Consider the following 11,094-nt stretch of genomic DNA (forward strand, 5'->3'; position numbering starts at 1 on the left):
CCTGCTCCTCCACCACCACCACCACCACCACCTCCTCCTCCTCCTTCTTCCCTACTCCTGTGCAAAACATGTGCAGCCCACTTCCACTTCCACTCCGTCTGAGGGATGGCAGATGTTTTGCTCTACTGTACATACTTGGTGGTGTTTGTTCTCTGTGTGTACTTAGGAATGTGACTGAAATCCTGTTTTTTTTATTTCCTTTCCGAGGGGAGGCGGGGTTGCACGAGCCCTTGTTGCGCTTGCTTTTCTTTTTTGCATCTTTGTGTGCTTTTTTTTTTTTTTTTCCTCCCCTGTCTTGTTTACGTCTGGTATGCGACACCAGAGGGTTCCTGTGTCGTATTTCATCTGTTGAGGAACTGAACCTTGAGAAACAATTGCATCGAGGCAGAGAGACTGGGGAGGGAGGGGGGGGGAGCGAGCCCAGTATACCTGTCGAGCGTGGACAGCTGGAATGCAGAGGAAGCCTCGTAATGCACTTTCTCATGTGTTGCGCTGGCGGGGCTCGTGCACGTTAACAGGACGAGGGAGAAGGGATCGAGAATTTGCGCGCGAGACACGGAGAGGATGTGCAGATTTGCGTACGGAGACAGATTAGCGTTGCCACAGGAGAGCGGCGACTTCTTCCCCCCTTCGCCCAAAGTCCTCTGAGAGCCCAGAGCCCATTTGGAGGTGTGATGCGGCTGCCTCCTCACTTTCATTTTGTCTGGAGAAAGGCAGAGCGGGATGCTGCGTGTGGTTGTTGCGCGGGGAGGATAATGCAAGTGCGGGAGTATTATCTGTTTTGCAGCGTGCGGGTCTCCACAGTGTGTGAGTTCAGTTTTTTTTTTGCGCGAGCGCCGCGCACCGTGCACACCAACTAACATCCCCGGGTGCGCGTCGGGGCGTGATGGACACCGCTGTGGCTCGTCCTCTGAGCGCTCATTTGCATTCATTTGCTTAGGAGCTGATTAGAGGCGCAGAGGGGCAAGGTTTCATCCGGAACAATTTGCAGAAAGGTATTCAAAAGGTTCGGGAGGTTAAAGGAAAAAAAACCCGGCTGAAACGTCTGATCCCTTTAATTGCATTTTTTTTTTTTTTTTGTGGTGTCGTGCAGCATAACCTTGGCTTTAAACGCAGATAATAACGACACGATAAGCCTTCATTAATCCCACAGCGGGGAAATGGTGCAAACGCTGAAGAAATATCAGTCAAAAAATCCAAAAAATGCACAAGTTGGATTGCCCAAATCCCCAACAACATGGCACATATCACTGCACAGATGCGCAGAAACATATATATATATTTTATTCCATCTACAGGTATTCGATGGCCTTATTGATCACCACCAGTGACTCAACAATTACTTTCCAGAGGATTAGATTTTTCTTTTCTCGCCTTCCACACTCACTTTACTGCCCTCTGGATTTTCAAATAAAGCAGAGCAAGCTGTTCTGTGCAGCAAATCTCAGCATACTTAACAGGAACATGGTGTCCAACTAAAACGTTTCACCCGCAAGAAAATCTGTGTGTGTGTTGTCGAGCATTAGGGAAAACCCCCTCGCTGGCCATATTTTTATTTATTTATTTTTTTGCCAGCGAAACTTCCCAGATTGTGTGATTATCGGTGGCGGAGGCTGACAGGTGAAGGAGCAGCTGGCGGCGAGCGAGCGGGTCAGGAGACGTGGGATTCACTCCGCCGAGTTGTAAATTACCACCGAGCTTCCACATGTAATTACACAGCGTGATAACGCCGCAGTCACTTTCAATACCGAGGTGTCGTCTTGATGAACCTCTCTGATTTTCCCTGCGCGTTGCACGTAATGCACATCAACACATTTCTGCAGAACATCTCCAATGATTACGGATTTAATGTACGAGATACTTAATTTTCCTTCGTTAACGGTTTTTGAGTGTCTGCGGAGGAATGTTGTGGCGACACGATGACCAAAGATTAGTTCGGCTCTCAATTAATCTACAGATTTCTCTAAAATAATTATTATAATCTCTCAAAACATTAATAAATACAGTTGCAGGTTAACATAAGTCTGATTATTTAATGCAATTCTGCTGATTTTTGCGAACTATATCACGTTTTTGTTAATATTGTGAACATTTTTTGTCCTGCATTTCCCAATCCTGGCCTAGAATTATTTTACGATATATTTAATTACACAATTGATTTTTAAAAATCCACTTTAAATGAATAGATTTTTCGTCAACTATTAAATTAATTTCCAACTGTTTGATAATCTGGTAATTAATGGGAAAAAAGCTAAAAATATTTGGACTCCAGCTTTTTAAATTGCAATATTTTCAGTCTTTTTCTACCTTTTTGACAGTCAGCTAATCATCTTTGGTTTGTGGACAAAACATGAAGTTTTTAGGACGCCATCTTGGTGCTTTGGCCACACTGATCGATATTTTTTCATTATTTTCTGACCCCCAAACCCCCTGGCAGGTTAGAAAGACATGTTGTCTTTGCAAAATTGCCAAAATTACTTCATTTATCAGAGCCAGAAAATGTAAAAACAAAAAGAACGGATTTTCAACTTTCCAACGGTCTTTGAACTCCTCATCTGGCCATTTTGTTAGCTTAAAACTGTGAAATTTTGTCAAAATCACCATTTATCAAAGCCAGAAACTATAAAAACAGTAGAAGCAATGGGATTTTTAGCTTTATCAAGGTCCAAGAACTAATCGTGTATAATGTACAGTTTAAAAATGAACCCGATGTGAGCCTAAAATTGCAATAGTTGACAAAAATCCCTTAATTCTACATGACTCATTCAAAAATTCCCCATAAATAAAGCGTTTGCTCTAACCATTTTCTGTAAAAAGCAAAAAATTCTGTGGTCCTTCTCGCAAACGGAAAAGTATTCGTGACTCAGCTGCTGCCAAGAGTCACGTGGAAAAAAATCTGCGACTTTTCAGCTGAACTGCAGGCAGTGTTGAAACAGCAGTGTTCATTTTCGTCCCTTTTTTAAAAAATGATTTATGAGGTTACATCTGTGTCATGCTGACATTTCAGACTTCTCTCTACTCATGGTTCTGTTTCCATAGAGGAGCAGGACTCTTAAAATTGAGCTGACAGCGAGCAAAAAATGTGACAGGAGCAAGAAAAACACGAGGTTCAGAGGGGTTAATCGGCGGATTAGCGGACAATAAAAATAGTCGTCGGCTGCGGCCTTATTTTGAATACATAATTATTTCTTCTCAAGAGCTTCAAAGTGTTGACTGAGGATGAAACGATGCAAAAAAAAAAAAACACCCTAAAACTGTAATAGCAGCAAATCCAGCCACTCGAGCCGAGAAATCCGCGTCTCTCTTTAAACACTTCTGATTAACTATCATAATCACAACGCAAAAACCGAAACCTCCCGCCGGCAGCGTGTCAGTCTTCAGGTGTGACAGACAGCCGGATAATCAGCGCCGCAGCCGTGACCCGCAGAGCCGCCGAAACATCAGCATGGAGGACACGCGGCGGCCGTGTGAATTAGTAGTTCGACCATGTGGAAGTGGAGGTGTGCGGGGAGGAAGATGGATGACGCGCCGCCGTGTGCATGCGTGCGTGTTCGTGCTGTAGATGTGACAGTGATCTCTGATCAGTATTCACCGCTGGCAACAGATCTCAGAAGCTCCAGCCTCTGAGCACAGCCATCTGGGCAGAGGAGAAGCACACATACAAATCATCATACAGTAAAAAACCACACACACACACACACACGTCGCCGGAAAATCACAAAAACACGTCTGCCACGAGGCACGAGAGAATCGTTCTGGGTTTTTTTTTTTTATTGAATTTCGAAGTGCAACGTCGGATTTTTGTCCCCAATTATGCACGCGATTCATTCTGTCGACATAATTTGTTGGTTTACGCACACAAAACAATTATGGAGATGTGTCAACACAGACACTCATCATGCACAGTTCAAGGAACACAGAATGAGTAGGACCACGAATTCATTACACACCGACACACTTTGTCTCGTTCGTTGTCTTCTATGTTTTAGTAATCGATTATTTCAGAATAAAAGGTCAAAAATCTCTGATTCCAGCTTCTTGAATTGCAATATTTTTCTTTTTATCCGACCTCTTGGGTAGTAAGCTGGATGTCTTTGGGTTGTACGACGTTTTTGCCGACACCGATCGTCATTTTTCACTGAACAACTAATCGTTTAACCCCAACCTCGCCAGCCGGTTTTGAGAGGCATGTTAGCTTTAGAAAAATTGTCCAAAAGCCGCCATTTGTTAGAGCCAGAAACCGTGCAAACAGAAAGAATCGACAGATCTTCAAGTTTCCCACAGTCCTTGAACTACTCATCTCAAATGTGCTGTTTGTTCTGGAAACTGAACCTAATCTGAGCTAAAAATTGGGAAATTTCATTATAATAATCTTTTATAAGAGGCAGAAATTGTAAAAACAGAAGAAAGCATAGAATTTTTAGGTTTCCCACGGTCATTGAACTCCTCGTGAATGATGTGCAATTCAAAAAAAAAAAAAAAAAAAATCTAGTTTAATTGAGATTTCCTCAACATCACAGTGTATCAGAAATAGAAAGAGCCGTGGGATTTATTTTCAGCTGTCCTATGGTCCATGAACTGATCATGTATCATGTGCGGTTTAAAAATTGACCAAATTCAAAATGGAATCATGATTTTTCACCAAAATCACTGTATTCTTAGTGTCTCAGTGAAAAGGTCACCACAAACAATCTCTTTGCTCGAAACAAATTCTGTCCTTTTTTTAAAAAAAAAATTCACCCTTTTACAACTTGCACACACTCACATGAACGTAGTTACAGTTGTGACTCGATAATCCGACACTAAATGTAAAACCTTCTTTTATGTCAGATATCAAGGCTGTCGGATTGTCAAGACGGAGGTCAAGATACAAGGAGGGCTTGATGCTTCAACGGCTATTTCCACCCCGTCGGAGCGCTCTGATGGGGTGGAAGTGGCCCAAACCCACAGGCAGTACTTGGCTGCTGATGCTAGTTTAGAATCGCGGTCACACTTCTGTTTCCTCCATCGGTGGCGGTGGGGGAGTGGCAGATACACTCCACTGCTACCATCCATGTTTACTTCCATAAACACTGAGCACGCTCGCTGCGTGTGACGTCGTCGTGTCCTCTTCTGCGCATGCGGGACACTTTTGGGTCGTATGAAGTTCACATAGCAGATCACATACAAGTCGTGTTTAACTGGAAATGTGAACGAACTCACAAAGAAATCCTCATTGAGCATCAAGTCCTGCAGTGTGAACGTAGCCAATCTGTGGGATTGTTCAGTCAGATAATACGCCGTTATCCTGATTGGTGACATAAAATGTCATGTTGGAATCAGAATCCAAGGCTGTCGCTATGTTAAGGCTGTTTTTATGGGTTCTGTTTTTTTTCCTAAAAACCTGTTGGATAGCAAGGTTTAGAATTGTTAAGGATTATCGAGTCATGACTGTACTCTGGTTTCTCTCTAAATCTTTTCCATATTTGTACACATTTACATACGCACGATTCATTTGAGGATGTTTCTTGGTGCTTTGACCGGCGATTTTCAGAACTTTCTAACACCTATCAGTCAAAACAACAAATCAGTTAACTTCCAAACCCACTGGCAGCTTTATAAACGGAAATAATTGATGGATTTTCAGCTTTCTCACAGTCCTTGAAATCTTTTAAGTTTCGTACGAATAACACAAAGTACTCAATACAATAGATTCCATCAACTGCATGAGCAAGGTTAGCATAAACTCCATACGGGAGTCCATTATGTGTCATGTCACAACTAAAAAATGCACAAAATGTATTGCTTTAGTGGAGAATGTTTGTAAAAAAGACACAATACTCACCTTGAAATGTCCTTTGTGTCATATTTACAGTTGACTGGCCTTCGAACTCACGAAAAAACGAGTAGTCGATGCAATTTCCTGTAGTTACTGCAAACTGAAGTGAGTTTTAAACCAACTAATGTTGATGTTTCAGTTTAAAGGACACAAAACATGAATTCGACAAAATGACCAGTGTTGTTATTCCAGCACAACTCATCATCTCATGTTCGTCTAAATCAGTGAATTTGAATTTTGCATGCAAATCAGAGTGTGTTTGGTATTTCGGTGCAGTTCTGGTGCACTGCTGTATCCTCACGCTCACTTATCTGCATATTTGCAGCTTCTTCACACCGTTTTTAAAGTGTTAGTGCATCAAGAGGAGTTGACAGTTGTCTAAAAGACCCACATAAAATTTATTACTCCGTTTATTTCCTTGTCGAGGCGATTCCTGCGTCTCTTGGCCGTGAAAACGTTCCTGAAAACTTGTTTCTTGAGCGTATTTGTGCAACATTTTTGTGCAGATTTGATTCAGATTTCTGCGCCGTCTCCGAGTTTCCATGATAAATCTTTATTATTCCTAACAAAGCCATTACTTTACCACATTTTATTCCCCGTCTCATTTAAGGTTCAGTTTATTACACGGAGATCACATAAAAACGAGATTGCACGGAGGCGTGAATCAATATTGGGATCTTAATATGATTAATTGAGCACAGTTTGGATTCGAGTCAAAGCTGGAGTCCAGTTTGAAGTGAGGCACTTCAGTTCTCTACGTGTTGTTAGGAGGAAAGCTTGATTTAGTTGGGGTTTTTGTTCAAAAGATGATAAAAAAAACAATAATATGTAGCAACAAGTGGCTAAAATACATTTCTAAATACAAATCTGTGGCTTTTTTCTCCAAATTGAATCAGTATTTCTGTATTTTGCAGTATTTTATCGAAATATTTCCTCTTCAAGGACAAAACTAAGCCAAACTGATATATTTTCCGAATGCAGAATCGGCGTCTGAGGAGAAGAACTCGACACAAAAGCTCCTCTGTTTTCCCGTTAACGTCCAAATTAGATCAGTCCAAAAAGTGGAGGGCTTCTGCCCAGCAGCAGACCAAACAAGCCGATCACGATTGTCAACAAAATGCTCTTTGTGTTCCGCTGCATGACGTTGCTTTTGTAGTTTTTGGTATCTTCCTGGTAAGAAAAAGAGTTTTTTTGGGAGGGGTAATCTTTTACTAATTAATGTGGAATTTACAGTTAGCTAGCGTCATGTGCTTTTCAAAATAAAAGCCCCGACGTCTTCGCTGCAGCTCCGGATGCATGAAAAGCATCTTTTGATGTTTTTGTCGCGGGTTTGGATAAAATGGGACATTTGAAGGAAATCAGAAGTGAAGCCGAGCTGAATCCAGTTATAGAAATTGTTGCTATTTTTAGCTTCGCGGTCACTTACAATTATTAAGAAGTCGCTTTTTATTCACCGAAACTGGATGTAAAGCGCTCGTCTGTGCACATTTCATTGTTTTTAGCGGCAGATCACATGTTTGGACTCATGTTTGGAGCCGTCGCTGCAGGTTTGATCCACTTTTGAAAGCGAGGTCGCGTGTTAATCTGATTTAAAACACAATGGATGCTTTTAAATTGGAAGTAAAGCAGATTTCTGGCTGCTGTTGTCTTGAAATGTAAAGAACCCAGCGTTGGTGGCTGAGCGCCGCTCTGCAGCCCTTCAGTGCAGATTGAAGCTCTCTACGGGTTCTTCAGCACAGGAAGCAGAACGCCGAGAGGAGACGAGGTGTTTGTTTCACTTCCTGTTTGATATCGATCCTCTAAGAGGCTGCAGCGGTTTTCAGCTCAGAGTAGTTTGGACAGGTCGGGGCCACTTTTGTTTAGTTTAAGACCAACAAACAGACGTGACGCTGCGCTTTACCGCTTAAGCGTTATGAGATGACTTGTTGTTGTAAATATGCGCTAAACAAATAAAATTGAATTGAATTGAAAAATTGAATTTACCCAACGTAGTAACACGTCTGAGGATAAAACGATGATGAAACCTTGATTGTGAAGCTTCAGCTTAAAGTGAGCAGAAATGTCAATGCCAAGAGTCCACTGTAAAAGAAAAAAATAGATATATATACAGATATTTATCGCAAATAAATATAGATTTTCTTCTGTTTTCTTCAATTTAAGAAAAAAAAAAAAGTAAAATACTGTGAAATGACCTTTATCTTAACACATCTGCTGTAAAAATGCAGTCAAAATAAGCAACTCACTGTATTACACACACATTTTAAACATTTTAAAGCCTTAGTTCAGTAAAACAATACACAGACCAAAAACCTCATAATAAAACACATTAAATTATGGTAAAATACTGAAAAAAAAACAACAACAACTATAAAAGTCACTTACTGTTTGTTCCACAGTTACAGCATGTAGCTGGTATTTACCAGTTAGGGAACCTCTGTACTTTGTCAATAGGTAATAATTTAAACAAATAAACACAATAAAACAGTAAATTGAGCGATAATTTACAAATTTCTTTATTTTTCTTCTAGACATTGACAGTCATTTAAAGTAGAATGGTTAAGTAATATAAAATAATATATTTAAAAGATGGCAACTTTCAAATTGTAGACTTCTGTGAATTTAAGTTGAATTTAATTGTTTTAATTATATTCTGAAGCGAACATAAGCAGTGAAATATTTTTAACAAAGATTTGGAAAAACATTAAATTTTTTTAAACAATTTACTGGAATTTTACTTTTTACCAGAAAAAAGTTCTGTCCAATTACAGATAATAACTCGTAAAATTCTAGCAAGAAAGTCATAATTTATGACGTGTTAACCTAAAAAAAAAAAAGTTAATAATGTCCACATCACAATTCTGTATTTTTGTAAACTGTAGTTTGTTCTCTTGTAAAGTTAATTTTTTTCTGTATTTAAATCACCAAAAATATTTATATTTATAAAATATATCAAAAATATTTGTTGTTATTTGAACAAAACATTTTGCACACTAATGATTTAATAATGATTTAAACAGATATTTTCTGTTTTGTCCAAATAATAACTTGTAAAATCAATGAAAATGGTTTGAATGTACATGTGAACCTAAAATAAAACAGGACAAACTCGTAAATAATGTCCACATCAGAAATCTCTATATTTACTAATGCATTAAGCTGTTTTATGATATTTTTACACATATTTGTGCTTATTTTCACAGTTTTTATCGTTTTTTTTGTCCTGAACTTTACTGTAGTTTTATGAGAGCTGACTACCAACTTGTGCTGTCAGATATTTATTTATTTATTTGTTAGTTTTTTCCTTTTTGCTTGCATCTCATATTTTACAGTGTAGATTACACTAACATGAACCTGAGACATAATGCAGGCTCACCAGAGAGGACGTTTGTTCCTCATCTTCTCATCAGCTTCAAGTCCTGAAGCTGCAGAAACATACAGTTGACACGCGTGTGCAAGTCGGATCATGTGTGACCTGCACGACTGACACCAGAAGCACTGGAGCTGCAGAAACAAGTCGCGTCGTGTGCAGACGTCGTTCTTTCCTCACGCTGAGCCACGCTGCTGCTTCCATGCAGCTGTTGAACTTGTTCTCGTGTCCTCTTTGTCCTTGTCACGAGCAGCGATGGCTCCGTAGCGCCGATGTTCCTCCACGTTCTGATGCGTTCAGTGTCATTGTTGTTGTCAAACGGAGGTCCGGTCTGAGCAGCAGAGGGAACGGGACAGAACCTCCAGTTAGAGACGGAAAACAGACACGAACCACCACAGAGTCAGGATTAAGCAGTGAGACGCACTTCAGGACGACAGCAGGAAGCTTCATTTACGTTCTGTCTGGTCCGGATCAGAGCTGGACGCTGCTGAGGTCGACAGTTCGATTCCCACCAGAGCCCTGCACTTAAAATAAGTCCAGAACACGCGTCTTTAAATTAAGAGAAAACATCTGCAGGATACTGTGACATCTAGAGTCTTAATTCTGTAAAACAAAACATTAAAACACACCAATATCAGTGCACTGACTACACTGTGAAATATTATCCACAATAATTTACTGTAAATAAGTCAAATAAAACAGGCTACTTACAATAATAAATTCAATTTTTAAACATTTTGGAGGCTTAATTTAGTAAAACAAAACAATAAAACGCATGAAAATACAATAAATGTCCCACAAACACAGTATGTAGCTGATATTTAAATGTTCTTTCTTTGCTGAAGCAGTTTAAGCAAAACATTTTAATAAAACTTTAAAAAAAATGTGTGTCATATAGAAGTTTTTTTTTAACTGTAAAGTGAGCAATGATTTTAAATTCCCTTTACTCTGTTTCATGTTGTATTTTATTGATTTTTAATATTTAAGGGATATTTTATAACAGTGGATAATCGGTAATTCTGCTTAAAATCAAACATCTGAGGATTTAAATTGCTGTACGTGTAGTTTTTTAACAATGTGCTGTTAGGATTTACTGTTTTACGGATTGTCCTGGTGTCATGAATGAAAAAATAACTTGGAAAATCTCAGACAAACGTTTTAATTTACACGTTAACTGACAGGATAAAACTGTCACAGCATCAGTATTATTCACAATAATAAATATTCTTTTATTAAAAACTAAAGTTTGGAAAACACTGCTTTAAAAAGAGAAAAGTTTAAGATTACTTTTCAGACTTTTGCAGGTGTTCATGCACCGTTTACATTCAGTGTATGAAAAACTGAAATTAGACTTTTTCCTGTTTCTTTGTGTTTTTATTTTTAAGCTTAAATTAAGTAGAGTCACAAATTTTCACTGTTTATAAACATAGACACTCCTAAATATCAGAACATTTATCAGAATACAACATGAATACACAATTTCAAAGTTTCAGATTTGTTTTTTGGGTTTTTTTTTGTTTAAAAAAAAAAAAAAACTATTTTCCTGTATTTTACAGAAACACACATGAAGAACTGGGAAAAAACATTTTCATTTAAAGTACATTTTGTAGATAACATATGACTGTGTACTCAGTGCATTGATATTTACTGTCACAACAGGTAAGCTAACATGATTTAATGTGTTTTGTTGGTTTATCTGTGTTTTCTTTTACTAAATTAAGATTAAAATCTTTAAAAATTGTATGTAATATATTGAGATGCATAATTTGACTGCACTTTAACAGCAGATAGGCTTTTAAAAAAAACAAAACGCTAAGTTTCTTATATTTTACAAAAACACACATGAAAAACTGAAAAAAATAAATTTATTTCCTGTAAAATCTGTAGTTAATCTACTCAGTGCATTGAT

General features: G+C 38.7%; 1 protein-coding gene across 1 annotated transcript in view; it reads left to right on the forward strand.

The window, feature by feature from the left end:
• slc4a11 (solute carrier family 4 member 11) overlaps positions 1-11,094 on the forward strand; it is a 157,998-nt gene that overhangs the window by 254 nt on the left and 146,650 nt on the right. The window lies entirely within an intron of this gene.

The sequence above is a fragment of the Stegastes partitus genome, unplaced genomic scaffold (genome assembly GCF_000690725.1).
Source record: "Stegastes partitus isolate 25-593 unplaced genomic scaffold, Stegastes_partitus-1.0.2 Scaffold301, whole genome shotgun sequence".
NCBI lineage: Eukaryota > Metazoa > Chordata > Actinopteri > Pomacentridae > Stegastes > Stegastes partitus.